The 16,381-nt window shown below is 39.4% G+C and overlaps 1 long non-coding RNA gene across 1 annotated transcript; it reads left to right on the top strand.

Moving 5' to 3' along the window:
* Positions 1 to 1,278: 1,278 nt before the first annotated feature.
* Positions 1,279 to 4,275, top strand: LOC122495449. Its single transcript, XR_006300456.1, has 3 exons — positions 1,279 to 1,423; positions 2,562 to 2,635; positions 3,079 to 4,275. It is a non-coding gene; the product is annotated as an uncharacterized LOC122495449 (long non-coding RNA).
* Positions 4,276 to 16,381: the final 12,106 nt, after the last annotated feature.

Consider the following 16,381-nt stretch of genomic DNA (forward strand, 5'->3'; position numbering starts at 1 on the left):
ATGTTTTAAGGACTCCACTTCGTAATTGACAGAATGTATCTTACCTTATGCTCTATTGGTCAAAAACTTACAAAGCCAGATTCAAGGAGGGGGTGATGGAGAAATACACTCTACCTTTTGACAGGAAGAGCAGCTACAACGATGTCGCAAAGGAGTGTGGTCATGGAAGAAGTATGATTCATTGGGGACCATCATTAGAACAATCTAACACATGGAGTTTTTGTCTAAACATGCCTTCTCTCTTTTGGGGATATACATTATGCCACACAGACAGTCCTAATTCTTATTTTCTTATCATCCTATAAGCCTTTCAAAATTTATTCAATAGCCATTTATTAGGCATCTATTGTATTATTGGCATTGTGCTAGATACTGGGGATATGATGGTAACTAATACCAGTTGCTGTCTTTAAGGAATTTTTTCTTTCTTACCTATAAAATCAGGAGAACAGTATGCAGGTCGGGTAGGAAGGGAAGAGATACAGCAGGTCAGAGGATGGGAGGGATTGTAGTAGAAAGCCAACAAAACAGTCGGGGGAATTGGAAGCAAAGCAGGATTCCATTCTCAGATTTCCCCCAAAACTACTTGTAAGGGAGGATTTCATCCTTCCAGAAATCAACTTAATTTTTCTTTTTTCAGGAGTAATCTGACCTCAAACAACGGAAAAGTCAGTGCTGGGTGTTCTTGGTTCCAGTGGGAAATAGTTTTAATAAGGTTCTGGGACATCTCCTAGAGAAAGGAAATGTCCAGTGATTACTCAGAACTATGGTAAGTCAAATGTGGGTCATCCCTGACCTTTGCCAAACTCAGAGTTAATGCCAAGCCAGTCCATCTGAGCAACTGCGCCCTACGTCTGTCTGTACTCCTGGAGCAATCTCATATGTAGATGGAGTCGTGGCCCATTTCCTGGGTCTGACTGTGAGGAAGGAGCCTCCTGCACGAGCACATCTCATTGGTGCAAACATGCCATCTGTCACTTGTCTGGCCCACAATTACCTCTTCAAGTATGCCCGCATGGGATGGAATACAGAAAACAGAGCCGGGCTATGTTCACTCCTTTGTTAAGCAGAAATGGCTGGCAGGGTGCCACCCACTCAACTGTGAACCACCAGGGTTTAAAGCAAGCAAAAAACCTCATAGTCTCTCAAATCTCATGCCTTGTGTTGTATAAAGAAGTCTTAGAAAATGTACTGTCAGCGGGCACGATGGAAACCTAAATGGATTTCTTGCTTTTTAAAATGAGATTAAAACTCAGATTATAATAATTTAAATAACCTTCTGTTTCCATAACAGTTAATTGTGGATGTATCAAAGATTACTGAACGCCCTTTGCAATATTTTCCTGAGGCAGATGGAGAATAAACACCTTCATTACGGGTGCTCAGATGATCCACTGTGCTGAATTACATTGAGAAGCACCTGGTATGTTTCTTGATCTACCCGTGCACTCACGTACCCTGCTGTAACGTCAGGATTGCCCTAAGTGGGTACCTATCTCCTATGAAATAGCAAGTGCGTTTTCCACAGCCTTTCAGAACCTCTGATAGTGCTACCCAAACAAATCCTGGAGTAACGAGGCAGTTCTAATGTAAATGTTTAATAGAGGCAAGGGATTCTCATCTGATTACTTTGCTGCTGCAGAGAAAGAGGACCTAATTTAACATTAAGTCTGTAATTAGTGAATAGTGCTCTTTTGCCTGGGTAAACGAAATCCCTTGCATTTTGATAATGACTTGCATTCAGAATTGAAATTAAACTAAGCTAAAAAAAAATCATAACTTTACCTTAGGGTAGCACGCTAAGTCAATGCCATATAGACTGTTTACAAAGGTAAATCTAAAGCACAATGTTCTGGAGTTGACTTTACTAGGGAAGCTGCAACCTTTATTTCTTTTTATTTGTTTACATTGGGATCTCGTATTCCTTCTGCCTTATTTGTTTATTTACTTACTTATTTTTGGTTGCTGATTTCTTTAAGTGACCCTGTGGAAAATGTGGGTAGATACTACAGTCATGTATTTTATTACCTCAAGAGAACAGTGGTGTAAATAATACAAATAGGCATTGATATTCATTTTCACGTGGGCTCCTTCATGTGGAACAAAAAGGCCCTCCGTCTTTTACTTTTCAAGTAGAAGTCGTCTGGCCAGATTAGTGTCTGCAAGTTCCTGGGCATTTATTCCCTGGTGTTGCTGTAAGGTTTTTACTGATGACCAGAGTTGCTCAATTCTCATTTAATGGGGGCTGCAGACTGAGGGCTGAGCAGAACCCGCTGTCCCGTTCTGTAGTTATTGGTAAAGACAGACCTAGGATATCACCATGGGAGGGACTGGATGCGACCCAGTGGGTGGGTGTGGTCGCTGTGGACGGAAGATCAAAAGGCTGAGAGACCAGGGGGTTATAAATGGAAATTTCCAAGAATTAAGTCAGGAGAGAATCTCAATCCTAAGGGAGGATGATAGTGATGCAGGAACTAGAGACCCTGAGATGTGTAGGGTAAAGAAGGGTCCAGCAGTGACAGCAAAAATGAAGAGTTACAAGCGTTATCCTTTTATGACAGGATCTTCCAAGCTGGCAGGTTTCGGAGAAAAGAGAAGGAGAATGGTCTAAAAGTGGAAAGGAGGAAGAAGAAAGGTATCTACCCCATCTCCAAGTTGAACAGTACAAGGACGGTAGGAGAAAGTGTTTCTTGAAAGTGTTATGGGGAAGTAGTATCTTCATGAGATTCGGGCTTTTGTTCTACAAAGAAGGTGAAAGGAACATTTAGGAACGAGGCTGACAACATGCAGGACTTTGCTAATAATGGATGATGAGCTTTGAAGGGCACAGTGGAAGGGCTTCTGGAGTTAGAGGTGGAGAGAGGTCGGGAAAAGGAAAAAGAAAAGGGACCATGTGGTCTCACAGGGCTGGGGACTGGAAGATGGATGAGGAATGACAGGAAGTCTAGGGCTTTTAGTGTTGACTAGCAAGGAGGGAAAAAAAGGCATAATGAGTTTGGTTATCCAGAATCAAGGCAGAGTGTGTGTTAGTGATAGGACAGTGCATTTCAGGAGCTCGCTCTCTTTATCCCTGATAAGGGCTATGAGGTCTACAGGAGAAGAGCCCTTTTCCACTTGTAATCTCTGCTGGAAGAGGAGGTGTGTGTCGTCTGTCTCGACCCTTATGGATGGAAGAGAAACTTCGGGGGAAGCCTGACATATTCCATACAACCAGACCTTTGCAGTCCTGATGACATGGATAGAAGTCTTATGTAGGCAAGGCCTTGTTCCAGGGCTCTGGTCCATTTAACACTGGGATATTACATTCTAGTGCCAGAATGGTCCAGAATTTGAGTTTTTTGGTTTTTGTCGTTGTTTTTTTTTTTTTAATTTGCAGGGACATAAAATATTTAATGGATGATCTAAGAAAACTTCAAGCTCAACTCCTCAGTTTCACAAGACAGAAAACTGAGGCTGAGGAGGTTTGAGAGCCTCTGCTGAGTTTTTTTCTAATGATAATGAGGATTATAACTCCGATACTCTGACATCTAAGTACCAACCACACTGTGCTGATGCTTAGATGTTCATAGTTTTAATTAGAAAACAAAACAAAACAAATCTTTCCCGCTCAGAAAATATACAGATTCTTTACTGCTCAAATTAAAAGTTTTCTTTTAAAACTTGTGTCTTGAGAACAGGAATAAAGAGTTTTCTGTGATTCAAGAATTTTTTCACAACATATGAAAAGCCATTCATCCCATGGACAACATTAGCATGTGTCTAAGAGGATATTCTTCCAAGGCACAGAGGCTGAGAGCAGAGTGTGAAGTTGAGGTTTCTATGGAGACTGTACCTTAACAAGGTCTTTTAAATTGCTGAGGGTAAAAGTAAAGCCTCTCTTTCAATATCCCTGGAGGTATAAAACACATTAGGCAGTCAGGACTCCTGCATTTTACATCTGTCTCTTCAGTCGATGGTTTTTGAACTCTCCTTTGAGGACCTCTTTCTTGGGTGACTTGGAGCTGTAGACCATCTACTCAGAACAATGGATAGCCCTTAACTGGCATACTATTATACACCTGATGCATCGGGATGGTTATATGGTTAATGCTTTCATGTTAGGATGTTACAATGCTTTCTTTGAAGATACTGTAGTTTAAACTTATCTGCTCCTTTGCGGGAGGGATGCAAACATATGGCGGTAAAGAGGGATATAGGTTATTCAAGAATATAAGGATTATAAAGAATCAGGTGGAAATATTTATGTGTGCTACACTTTATTTTTTGTTGTTTTTTTAAAAAATGTTTATGAGAGAGAGAGAGAGAGAGAGAGAGAGAGAGCGCACATGAGCAGGGGAGGGGCAGAAAGAGGGGGAGACAGAGGATCCAAAGCAAGGTCTGCGCTGACAGCTCGAACTCACGAACAGTGAGATCATGACCTGAGCCGAAGTCAGGTGCTTAACTGACTGAGCCACCCAGGCGCCCCTATGTGCCACATTTTAAATAATAGCTTTATTTACATATATTTCACACCCCATCAAATTCACCTACTTAAAGCATAAAATTTGTGTATTACTTTATTCATATTTAGTATATGTAATATATGATATATTAAAGATTTGTGCAGTGATCACCACTACCTAATATCAGAACATTTTCATCAGCCCCAATAGAAACCTCATATCCATTAATCATCACTCTCCATATACTCTTTCTCCCAGGCTCTGGTAACCATGGAACTTTTATCTCTATAGATTTTCCTATTCTGGACACTTCAGAGAAATGCAGTTATTCAATAGGTGACCTTTTGTGACTGGTTGCTTCCATTCCACATGGTTTTTTTCAAGGTGCATTCAGGTTGTAACACGTATCAGTATTTCATTCCTTCTTATAACTGAATAATATTCCATTACGGGGATCTACCACTTTTGTTTATCCATTCATCATCTATTGGGCATTTGGATTGCTTCTACCTTTTGGCTATTGTAAGTACTGCTGTTATGAACACTGCACAAATTTCTGTTTGAATGCCTGCTTTCACTTCTTTTGGTGTATGTAACTAGGAGCAATCTTGTCAGAGGATTAAAATGTTTATGGAACTAATCTGTCACTAATTTGACGTACAGAAATTCTTCTGTCGCCTTCGCCAGGGACATGTATCATGCTTTCAGGCATAAATGTTTTGAAATTTGCATTTTATGCTCTGCCATTTTTCAAGTAGAAAATCTTTTTGTGGAAAACAATGATATACTTTTATTACAGTATATGGTACATGTCTAATGATGCTCTTTAAATGAACTAAATGCACTTTTCAGTTTATCTTTTTTTAGCCTGCACGTTTACTTTCTAATTTAAAATCTGCATCTCTACTATATTTGTGATAGATATAAAAGGACTTACACATTAGCCTGTGCATTAACCTCAGAAGGGTGACATAGTTTCATATTTTTCTTTTATCAACTGATTGCTTTAACTTTAAGGGAAATCCAGATGGGAATTTGCATGGGAGGCATTTGTCTTTATGGAAAACTCTGTGGAGATTTACTTTCTTGGTGGGTGATATATCTGAATGATACTTTTGAGTCTAGTCTTTGATGGATAGAAAATGAATACGCATATATACACAATGTCAAGAAGCTAAACGTCTCACTTAGGTCATTTGCAGAAGCAATCGGTCCTATTTTAGTGGAAATATCATGAAAAAACGGAATCCTTCCAATGTTCTCCACTCCCTCAAAATCTTTGAGACTCAAAATTCAAGTCACAGAATTTCTGTAATATGACCAAAACTCAGAGTCATCTTATATTAATGTGGTGAGACATAAACCAGATGTCCTTCTAACGCATGCATAGAGGGCACGTGTTGCTTGGATTCAGACAGATGTAAAATAAGAGAAACATTTCAATCATTGAACTGGCACCATGCTCTACCAGAAGTCTCCTATGAAACTTTTTTTTTTTTGGATTGGACTTTGTGCCATTCTCAAAGTAGACCATGACTTAATAGCACTCAAAGCAGATGATTATTTAAGTATTTAATAGTTGTTTAACCCAATTAAAAAGCCAATTGGTTAGGGGTCTGTTTTTTTCTTCAAATTTTCAGTTGATTGTTAAGGCATTATATAATCCCAGCATGACTGGCAAAAGCCACTGGGAAAATATCCTAGGAAAGGAAAAGATGTTAATGCTTAATGCCTTAACTTATTAAATTATATAACAAGCTTGTATGAAAATGCCTCAGATAGAGCATTGATTTACCTTTCCCCCTCACCCCAGCTCCCTCATTTAATGGCTTCTGTGGTGAAGGTTAAGCTTCTTAACAGCAAAGACAGCAAACACAGAAATGCCACTTCACCTGGCTTAACACTCCGCTTGGCCACTAATTACTTGTGTGATGCTGGCCAAGTCACTGCATCTCTTTATTTTCAGTTTCTTCTCATGTACAAAGGTGATAATGGTGGTTACCTCATAGAATTGATACGAAGGTTAGATGAAATACTATATGTCCAATATTTTACGCTGTGCCTGGCATATAATACACGCTATATGCGCTTGCCAATATTATTGTTAGTAAATCATTTTATAAGACACAGCATATTAGAGATTTTAAGAATAATTTATTATTTATCGTCGTTAAAGAGTATCTTTATTTTTGCTTTTGCTTCAAAGATCTGTTCACCATTAATTCAGAAAATAAACACTTTTTTTTTGGACCTCTTCTGAGCCTTTTGCAGAATGGAAGCATCTGGGACACTTTCACTAAATCACTCATCAGAAGGTCCATTACCATTAGTTGAACTAATGGCTACTTACACCATTAGCTTAAATCAACTAATGGGCAGCAGCAATTTCCTCAGCTTTTTAATCTTTTTTTATGAGGGACGTTTTTTCCTACTTGGACACTTGTTTTGGTTTAAGTCTAGATGAGTTCCTTAGGATGTCTTTCTCTATATATGTATTTAAAAACATCTTGACAAATACTCATACATTTCCTGCGCTAGATTCAGTGCATATCTTTTTAAACCCTAAAAGCCACGAGGCAAAGAACAGAAGGAGGACAAGTAAACTCTTGAAGGTGGGGGCGGATTCAGGGTGCACGTGTGCAGCCCTTCTCTGCTTGTCTGGGGAAGTACCAGCTTTTATTTCCAAGTTCCCACCCTATTGTCGTGGGACAATACTCATATAAAATCCAATACTCATATAACCAATACTCATATAAAATCCAGTAAAATTAAACATCTAGGAAAAATGATTATGCCGTTAGATGACATGGTGATCTCAAACTGCTATAAAAGTTCTGAAGCCTCTGATTATAAATCCTATATGCACCTTGAAATGGAGTAGTAACCCTAGAATAGTAGCACTGATACAGAGTGTATTCAAAAAGGCATGTTTATGAGGGCGATTTTATTGTATTTTTCAATTTTTATTTTTTAGAAGTGTATTTATTTATTTTGAGAGAGATAGCGAGTGTGGAAGGGGCAGAAGGAGAGAGGGAGAGAGAGAATTCCAATCAGGCTTCGCGCTGGCAGCACAGAGCCCAACGTGAGGCTCGAACTCACAAATTGTAAGATCTTGACCTGAGCTGAAACCAAGAGTCAGACGCTTAACTGACTGAGCCACCCAGGTGCCCCTAGGGTGATTTCAGAACATCAGAATTGGTTTCCTAAATGAGTGGCAAGACATTTCCACCAGCCTTCAGCAGAACTGACTTTGTACAACTTACTTATTTCTCATTCAGTATTTAAATTTAATTTGCAATCGAATCCATAATAACAGAAAACAGATCAGTGGGGTAGGAGGGTATGGATTGCAAGGGCCACAAGGAACTTTGGGGTGCTAGAAATGTTCAAGTCTTGTTTGTGCGTGTAAACATAAATTCATTTTCTAAACTCTTTGTATGCTTATAATGAGTGTATTTTATTGAATGTAAGTTATATCTCAATAAAGTTGATTAGAAATACAGATTTTACAAAGTACGTTTTTTACTTTGGGAAGAGTGAAGAAATTGAGGAATATCCCTAGTTCTCTCCTGACCTCTTTAAGATAAGTTACTGCAGACACACATCCCTTTCACTCTGCTCCACACCAGAATCCCATCACCCACTGTGCACCAAGTGGCACTCCCGGTGCAAAGAACATTATGTAGTTCAAAGCTCCTCCAACTTTGTATTCATTGCCTCATCTTTCCTGGTTGGCTAGCAAAGTCCTTTCCATTTTCCCAGAAGTCATGTCTTTAAACAAAAAGATTCAGTTGCTGGAGGGGAGGTGGGTGGGGGATGGGTTAAATGGGTGATGAGCATTAAGGAGGGCACTTTCTGGGATAAGCACTGGGTGTTATATATAAGGGATAAACCATTGGGTTCTACTCCTGAAGACAAGATTACCCTATATGTTAACCAGCTTGAATTTAAATTAACACACACACACACACACACACACACACACACACACATCCTAAGATATTTTGCAAGAGACTTTGGAATTCTTTTTGAACTTATGCTCACCACAAGTGTAGCTACTACCTGTCACCATACAACACTATTACAACACCACTGACTCTATTCCCTATGATGTACCTTCTATTCCTGTGAGATATTCATTCCATAACTGGAAGCCTGTATCTCCCAGTCCCCTTCTTCCATTTTGCCCATCCTCTCCTCTGGTAACCACCAGTTTGTTCTCTGTAATTATGGGTCTGTTTCTGCTACACCTGAAATTATTGTTAACATTGTGTGTCAACTCTACTTCAGTAAAAAAATATGTATACTTGAAATCAATCTACACAAGAAAATCACAGAATGAATATATGAAATCCCTCCATAGTGTTTATATTACAGACACACTCATGATTTCATTACTAGCAATAAAACTCTTTTAAATCCAAGTTGAGAATAATGAGTGATTACTCAAGGAAGACTAAGGATACATTTTTTTTTCCTGCCATAATTACAAAGCAGGTAATTCCACACTATGCATTGAAGGAAAAGTCTTTCAACCAAAAGCAATGTATCATGGATTGCCTAGAGCCTCAGATTAGATGGGAAAGTCATCTTTCCTCCAAATTCCTTATGGGAGTACACATTTGAAGTTGCCATTTCCTACCTTTCTGTCTCTGTCCGTCTGTCCATCTATCTTTCCATTTCCCTGTCGGCTATATACGCAGGAGAGAATAATTTTCTTCATATCCTTGGGCATGTTTCACTAGTTGCAACAATGACATTTCATAACAAAAACAGTATTTGCTTTTTCCCTGATTAGGTTTATTGCATAGAAAAGTGTGAGAAAAAATTAATTTCACTCAATCCACAATACAGAGATAACTAGCATTAATGTCATAGTGTATATATTTTCATTTTCCCCCATTGACCACATATACATATGTAAAGCAGACACTTGATGCTAGGATGTTTTTAGGCATAGATGCAATTGGCTTGAATATTTACCCAAATTCATACTATTATATATTGATAGTGAAATGTTTAATCTAGTCCATTATCTACTTTATTTGACTTGATTTTTAAAACACAATTAAACAAACACAAAGTTTTACTTTCTCCACAAAGAACTTTGAAATGAAACGCAAAAAGAAAATAAAGATGAGATTATGGAATGATCAGCTGTATACAGTATGCAACAATAGAGTCAAAAAGTGAGAGAAAGGTTTGTTGGTACTTGGGACTAACCCACCTAGAATAATCCCCCCAAAAGTAGAAGAAATATGAAAAACATCTATTTACACCATTGTAAGAACTAATCAGATTGGGAGAAATTACTAGAGAAAAGAAGAACCCAGAGATAAGCTCACTACTCAAAGTTACTTTTTTTTTGCGAACAGAGATGAAATTTTCTCATGATGGTGGAATAGAAGTCAATTACAGGGCACTTCTGGTGGGGAATCAGATAACCTACTTTCCTTCCTCCCCACTCTAGGCACATACACATTAAACCAGGTTTTTGAAGGGCTGGGTAACAGGGTAACAGTGAGCCAGAAATAAAACATCCCTCACCCTGACTTATGGTTCTAGTCTTCATTATGAGAATCTCGGTCTTTCAACTTATGCTACTCCTAAAGTGTAAGCCTCTTGGTTGCTGGCAAGGAAAATAAACAAAGAAACAAAAAAACAAAACAAAAAACAAAACAAACAGACAAAAAACCCGACAAAACGTCTGGGAGGAAGATATCTTATCCTAGGACTCAAATTATTTCTAAAAATAAAATTTAAAAATGCTATGCTATGACATAGTTACAGGTATCCAGCTGTACAAAGAATCAAGACGCTATGAGTAATAATCTGCATAAATGAAGTAATAATCCCTCCAAATTTCAAATATATGAATTATTAGATACATATTATAAAACAATAATGCCTTCTATGCTTAGATATATAAAAGTAATGCTTGAAACTATCTACAAATGATAGAAAGGTATAAACAGTGACAGTACATTTGAAAATGGAATCAAGAACTCAGTGGACAGGTTAACAGCAGAGTAGGCAGAGCAGAAAACAGAATGAATGAACTGGAAGGTAGATTACAAGAAATTATCCAGAATGAAGTATATAGAAATTTTAAAAACATTGAAATACAGAAAAGAAGGTAAGAGATGTATAGAATAGAGAGAGAAACTTTAAACATGGGTCCCAGAAAGAGAGGAGAGAAAAGATAATAGGCAGCAATTTTTAAAATCAATCCATGAATTAACAAACAACAAACCCCCAAACCCTAAGTAGAATAAAACAAACAAACAAACGTGAAGCCACACCATAATAAAATGATAAGAAAATAAGGTGAAACAGTCTTTTTTTTTTTTTTTTTAAATGTTTCAGCTTTGAGAGAGAGCACGAGCTGGGGAGGGGCAGAGAGAGAGGGACAGAGGATCTGAAGTGGGCTCCACACTGACAGCAGCAAGCCCTATGTGAGGCTCAAACTCACAAACTGGGAGATAATGACCTGAGCCAAAGTCAGACACTCAACCGACTGAGCCACCCAGGCACCCCTAAAGGTGAAACAATCTTAAAAGTATCCAGAAAATAGATTGTGCCAGCAGACCTGTACTACATGAAAATGGTCCTAGATGAAACTCTGAGATGCAAGAAAGAATGAAGACTAAGAAAGTGCTAAAATTGTGTGTAAATCTAAAAAAACAAAAACAAAAACAAAACAAAAAACAAACATTTTAGACCACTTTATTTTAAATGTGATCAATCTTTAGTCTACATTGTCAGTGAAGAAACAATCATTGTGTGTTAGGATTCTTTGTTGAAAATGGTAAACACAAGTTCTAGATATCTTAAGCCAAAAAATTAAAAAAAAAAAAAAGGAATTTATTAGTAGATACCAGAAACTCAGTTTGAATGAGAAATGTTGGACAAAGAATAGGAAGACCTAACAGTATGCTGTATAGTCTCATTCATACAGCAGGTGCCAACTTAATGAATCAGACTCCCAGCTACTCCCCCCTTGCTTCAGTCACTTCAGTTTCACCCACAGAATACAATTTGCCACAAGGCCAGACAGGTGGGGAACCAGCAGCTCGGGTTTCTACAATGGTAAGTGGCTACTTCTTTCCCAGCCTCTATAGTGAAAAGTTCCCCAGAGGAGTTAGGGATGCTGGCAGAACTGGCTGCTTGGGTGCGAGAGAGCCCAAAACTGACCAATGCCAACTTTAGACTTCACCTTTGCCCCCCCGCCCCCCAGCATCCATACACACCACCTTTATGTATTTATGCTTTAAAATAAAACTACTTCCACGAAACAGAGTGAGACTGCTTCTCATTCAACTAAAGGGAGATGACCCAAAGTCTAGTCCGATCCTGCAGGCAGGTCTAAGAGATGCCATGACAATTACCAGTGATTACAGACAAGATTAAAAAAAACAAAAAACTGTGACATTAACTACTTGCAATACATCATATATTGAAAGGTTGGGGAAAGAGGAGAGGAATTGTCTTTGCTCAGGCTGCTAAAACACAATACAATAAATACTATCTCTATGCCATCAAATTCCACAGTGGAGAATTCCTGAGGAGGATATCAGAAGTGGGTGGCAGAGAAGGAAGTCTGGTTAGAATGGGTATTTAAGAACATGCTAAATGTATACACAGACAACTGATCTGTTTCTGCTGAAAATCCAAACTCAAATTTCAGGGGTTTAACACCACAAAGTGTATTTATCAGTCACATAACAATCTAGTGTGTCTGTTCTTGGCTGGTGAGTGGCTTTCCTACATTTGGCAATTCAGAGTTCCAGCCTCCTTCCAATCATATGGTCCACTACTCCACAATGCTATGTAGTAACCCTCTGTTTCCAGCCAGTCTTAGGGAAATTGAAAGAAGGCACATCTGCTTTTTAAAATTCTTTGGCTCAGAAGAGTCACACGCATCATTTTCATTCATATTCCTCTTGTGAGTTATACCTTGGTGCCATCAGTTATGCCTTGCCCTTGTTGCGGGGGGTGGACTGCTACTTCTAATCGGCAAATTCAGGCCATGAAAAGGGGCAAAGCACTGTTGTGCAGGTCAGCTGTCTCTGTTACAATTGATTGCTGGCTTCTGTGTCTGCCTAGACACGGTTCCACGTGCCACCCTATTACCTGATGGAGTGCTGCTGAGCGTGTTCAACTTTAGGGCAAGATGGATCCATTAATGTGCAGTTCATGGTGAACATCTTGGCTATAAATTATTTACGATCCAGTGGATGGTCATTTGATATCCACCGAAGCAAATCGTCAAGCCATGCACTACTCTCAAAAGACTAATTATTTGCTGAAACCTGGCAGTGCTTGAAACACAGTCTTAGAGGGCAAATATTATTGGTGCCTGTCATAGGCTCTATATAACTTTGTGATTTCTATGGAGAATTTAGGTGATTTTGTATCTGCTGAGTTAGGATGGAGAATTAGGATGAAAATGGAATGTCAATTTTCACTGCAATTTGGACCAGATATATTTCTTCTTTTGCTCTGGGCCCACTCAAATTTTTGAGGCCAGCATATGTTTTGTGTCATAGACTCTGGGTCTGGAGTTCTCTCCTGTTCAGCAAGAGAGCAGGACACAGGACGCAGGATTAAAATGAGAGAGAGGCTCATGTCTGGGAGGAGACAAGAGCCCCGAGTAAGGGTCCTTGCTCTGTTTTTATTAGGATCAGAAGGTTCACAAGCATGATGGGTGTGCGCAAAGAGACAACGAAACCATGAACATTAACTCATGGGCGTGAGGGAAAGGGCTTTGGGAGATACGCGGTGTAGGGGTTTGGGTCAATACAAAACAGTCTTGGCACTGGGCTGCGGGGTGGAAGGTTGTTTACAGCAGACATGAGGCACCACCTCTGTTTACCTAAACTGACTTAGGGGATGAGAAAGGGCATGCTACCTCAGGGTCAACAAGGCACCTTTCTTTTGCTAATTAGCTCTGCTCTGCGCAACTTCACCCTCCTGTGGTCTCTAGCCCTGTTTATCTGTTTGTCTAATTTGGTCCTTCCTTCATGTGAACGCAGCATTCTGCTATTCTACTAAGTTGGGGGGGCATTTCTGCCCTGAATACCTACTCTTATTTACCTAATCTTGGATGTTTTCATCCTGAGATTTCCTATTCCAATACCTTTGTCCTATCCTGGGCCTTTAGCCCTGTTTACCTAATCTTGTTTACCCAAATTTGGGTGTGTTCATTCTGTGGTTTTCTAATTCTTTATGCCCCTTGGTGAGGGCTCAGGGATTTCCTAAGCTTATTCCCCACAGTTTTGCTATCTTTAAAATCCCAAAAGATCATAGTTTCCTTAATGTGAAGGAGCCTGAAGTATAACATTTCATTTCCTGTTCTTTTAAGTAAATAACTTAAAAAAATTTTTTTTAACGTTTATTTATTTCTGAATGACAGAGAGAGACAGAGCATGAGCGAGGGAGGAGCAGACAGAGAGGAAGACACAGAATCTGAAGCAGGCTCCAGGCTCTGAGCTGTTAGCACACAGCCCAATGCGGGGCTCGAACCCACGAAGAGTGACATCATGACCTGAGCCGAAGTCAGACGCCTAACCTACTGAGCCACCCAGGTGCTCCTAAGTAAATAACTTTTTGAAGTATAATTTATATGCCATAATATTCATTCATTTTGAGTTATCAATTCAATGGATTTTAGTAAACTTGGAATTTTACAATCATCACCATGATCTCATTTTTTTTAATTACTTATTTTTGAGAGAGAGACTTAGCGCCAGCAGGAGAAGGTCAGAGAGAGAGGGAGACACAGAATCCGAAGCAGGCTCCAGACTCTGAGCTGTCAGCACAGAGCCCAAAGCAGGGTTTGAACCCATGAACCATGAGATCATGACCTGAGCTGAAGTCAGGCATTTCATCCACTGAGCCACCCAGTGTGTCCCATACCATGATCTCATTTTAAAATATTTTTTATTCTTAGGGGCATATGGGTAGCTCAGTCAGTTAAATGTCTGACTTCAGCTCAGGTCATGATCTCACCGCTCCTGAGTTGGAACCCTGCATCAGGCTCTGTGCTAACAGCTCAGAGCCCGAAGTCTGTGTCAGATTCTGTGTCTCCCTCTGTCTTTGCCCCTCCCCTGCTCACGCTCCGGCTCTTTCTCTCAAAAATAAATAAACGTGAAAAAATTTTAAAATATTTTTTTATCCTAAAAAGAAACCTCATGTGCACTTTCTTTTACTTTGAGGGGAGAGGGTGGTCTGCATGCTACATCAGGGTTTTTTAATTCTGCCATCACTGGCAGTTGGGGTCAGATAATTCTTGTTGGGGGGGGCTGTCTGGTGCAATATAAGATGCTTAGCAGCATTTCTGGCCTCTATACATGAGATGATAGTAGCACTGTCTCTCTCCGTTGTGACAAATGTCCCCCGGAAGTGGGGGAGAATCACCCCCAGTTGACAACTACTGCCCGAGATTAAAATATAAATGAGATGGCTACTTCTTGTATCATGTGGATTTATTCTATACTCCCAGCATCTGTAAGGCATCTAGGATTCCTGCTACTATACATATCCCAAGTCCCATCAGCTTAATGTTACCAACGTAGGAGGCCAGTGTTATATTCTATGTAACAGTGCAAAGATCCAAAGATCCTGTGGAATTAATTGTATCTTAGAAGCTGTCTATAATGGTTTACTGCTGCCCTTGTCGGGTGAAAGAAAACTTTCGAAACTTCTATATTCAGTGAAAAAGAAAAGAGAACGTTTGCCAGATAAAATGCTGTATTCCAAGTGCCAGGGTCTGTGTAGATTTGCTTCAGTGAGATAAAATCTGAAATATCAGCTTTCATTTCTGTCATCACCTGATTAAATTTACGATAATTCGATGTCATCCATCTTTGGTGTTATTATACTAGAGAATTAAACAGAAGATATGAGAAAAATCACCACCTGTAAATTTTTATGTTGTTAATGTTGTTCTTATCCTTATGATTATCATGGGAGTATATAACTGTTAGGAACAAGGAGTTCTGGAGACTTCCATTTGGCCCTTTCTACCATGATAATATGATCAAGGAGTCAATGTGGGAATTCTGACAATTTTTAAGGACATCTATTCAAAATATATAACACTTAATGGATTTAATGCAGAGTTCTTCTTGAAGAGTATCCAGTCTTCTCTTTATCAAGGAACTCTTTGTTTACGAAATAATTAACATCTAGAGATTGAACAATGATTACAATTCTTTGCTGTGCTTGCTGAAGAGAGGCTTGTTTCCTAGATCTGGGCTTTTTTTCCATGCAAACAAAGAAGGATCTATTTCCTTGAGAGCCCATTGTCTACAACTCACACTTTATTTTTTTTTATTTTTTATTTTTTTAATTTTTTTTCAACGTTTTTTTATTTATTTTTGAGACAGAGAGAGACAGAGCATGAACGGGGGAGGGGCAGAGAGAGAGAGAGGGAGACACAGAATCGGAAACAGGCTCCAGGCTCCGAGCCATCAGCCCAGAGCCTGACGCGGGGCTCGAACTCACGGACCGCGAGATCGTGACCTGGCTGAAGTCGGACGCTTAACCGACTGCGCCACCCAGGCGCCCCTACAACTCACACTTTAGAAATAATGTCTATATCAAGTAGGGTTTTTGGATGCAATCAACAGAAATCTCTTAGCAAAAAAAGAGATTTATCAGTATACTATTGGAGGAGCTCACAACATTGATGGGGGTGGGGGGTGGACCACGGGCTTGGAAAGCAAGCTGGGATGAGGAAACCCAGTTGGCTGGACAGGAGGGATGACAGTTTGTGGAGACAGGGACAGGGATGTCAGGGTCCACCGTGGTTCATGATTACATACATAAGTAGGTCCACTCACAGCTGATTACTCTTAGCATGTATTCACTGCTTTTGATTCCAGCAGACCTTGAAACATAGAAAATAACTTAAATGTACATATGTCCTGCAAAAT

The sequence above is a fragment of the Prionailurus bengalensis genome, chromosome F2 (assembly GCF_016509475.1).
Source record: "Prionailurus bengalensis isolate Pbe53 chromosome F2, Fcat_Pben_1.1_paternal_pri, whole genome shotgun sequence".
NCBI lineage: Eukaryota > Metazoa > Chordata > Mammalia > Carnivora > Felidae > Prionailurus > Prionailurus bengalensis.